The sequence below is a fragment of the Triticum dicoccoides genome, chromosome 3A (genome assembly GCF_002162155.2).
Source record: "Triticum dicoccoides isolate Atlit2015 ecotype Zavitan chromosome 3A, WEW_v2.0, whole genome shotgun sequence".
Classification (NCBI taxonomy): Eukaryota; Viridiplantae; Streptophyta; class Magnoliopsida; order Poales; family Poaceae; genus Triticum; species Triticum dicoccoides.
Window position 1 is genome coordinate 20,171,979 of NC_041384.1, and position 2,000 is coordinate 20,173,978.

The window sequence follows — 2,000 nt, forward strand, 5'->3', positions numbered from 1 at the left end:
TCCCACTCAGGGGCTTAGTTGCAGTCTAGCACTCGCCTAAGTTCTCTCACTTAGAGACTTAGCTGCAGTCCGGCACTCGCCTAAGTTTGAAAAAATCCTACCGAGTGGAGAGCGACCCTCCCACTCGGGGGCTTAGCTGCAGTCCAGCACTCGCCTAAGTTCTCTCACTTAGATACTTAGCTACGGTCCGGCACTCGCCTAAGTTTGAAAAAAATCCTACCGAGTGGAGAGCGATCCTCCCACTCGGGGGCTTAGCTGCAGCCCAGCGCTCGCCTAAGCGTTTAAAAATCCTACCGAGTGGAGAGCAAACCTCTCACTCGGAGGCTTAGCTGCAGCCCAGCGCTCGCCTAAGTGTTTAAAAATCCTACCGAGTGGAGAGCAAACCTCTCACTCGGAGGCTTAGCTGCAGCCCAGTGCTCGCCTAAGTACAAGACACGACCCAATCCGCGAGTCGACTGCTACCTTCCCCTTCGGAGCTGCGCCACAAATACAAGGTTATTCCAAGTGAAGATCAAGATCCACTCGACGAATCAAACCATGAAGATATTCAACGAGAAATCAAGATCAGATAAAGCCTAAAAGGTCCCAGACCTCAGATCAAAGTACTCAAGCCCTCAGCTCGACGGAGTTTAACGGTTACAAATCCACTCGGCATTCCGAGGCAAATTTAAAGTGGAGCTTAAAAGTTTTTCACTCCTCAGGTGGAGGACTGGAAGGGGCGACGAACTCGTCCAAGTCGATCACGTCTGCAATACGGGTGGCAGCAGCGATGAAAGTCGCCATGAAATCTTGAAAGTTGTGCTTCCTGGTATTGGCAACTTGGATGGCGGCCAGCTTCTCTTCTCGCACCTCCTTGCAATGGACGCGGACCAGAGACAGAGCCACATCAGCGCCACACCGAGCAGAGGACTTCTTCCACTCCTGCACTCGGTCAGGGATTCCGTTAAGTCAAGTCATCAGAGACTCGAGATTGTTTTGGAGCGTAGCCTCTGGCCAAAGTGCCGGGTCGATCCGTGACAAGGCAACCTTCAGTCGAGCCAAGTAGTCCACGACGCCGTCAATACGAGATTCCAGTCGGAGAAGATTCATGGCAGCTTCATCTTTCACGGGAGAGTTGATTGGATCCAAGCCTGTTTCGATCCGCCCAGTCTCCTCTTCAAAGTTCTGGCAAAGCTCTGCATACACAATCCAAGGATAAGTCAATTTTTATAGACTGAGTCGACACAAAAAAAAACCAGTCGGAACTGAATGTGCACCTTCAAGCTTGGTGTACAACTTCTTGGCGAGGCTCCTCAAGTAGCTCTCCAGGTCGTCCCTCCTATGAGCGATGCCTTCCATCTTCTCGCTCAGGGTGAGGTTCTCCTTCTTCCAACGTGTACACTCCCGGTTGGCTTCATTCAGAGCGGTCTTCAGCTTGGCATTCTCTTCTTCCAATTGGCCGACCGAAGCCAGCTTCTGTTCGGCCAGAGCGGTCTTGTCGTCAGCCTCCTTACGGGCAGCAGCCAAGTCCCGATCCTTCTTCGCCAGAGCTTCGCTCAGTTTTTCTGAAAAGAAGTGATGATTGACTCGGAAATAGCAGAAGGGTACTCAAGCCTAAAAATTAACCAGTCAACAAAGTCGTCTTACCTGCGGCGCCGTCTCTGACCTTCTGCAGCTCTGTTCTGGCCAGCTCCAGATCAAGGTTCAGTTGAATCTTCTGCTTCTCCAACTCAGTATAGCGAGCTACAAGTTCGCAGGATTTCTGTAAAAGAAAAATCAGTCGACAGACGTCCAAGATAAGTTGCTTCCGAGTAACTAAGAGACAATGAAGACGCTTCTAAGACCACAGCCGAATCAAAAACATTCGACAGTAGTCTCGGGGACTACACCCAGTGGGTGCACTCAGCGTGCCCCCACTGGTTCGACCAAAAAAAAGAAGTCGACTGCCCGCAGTCGACCGGATACCGTTCCATTCGACATGGCCCGACCAGACCGAATGAAGAAACACAGCTACAACAACT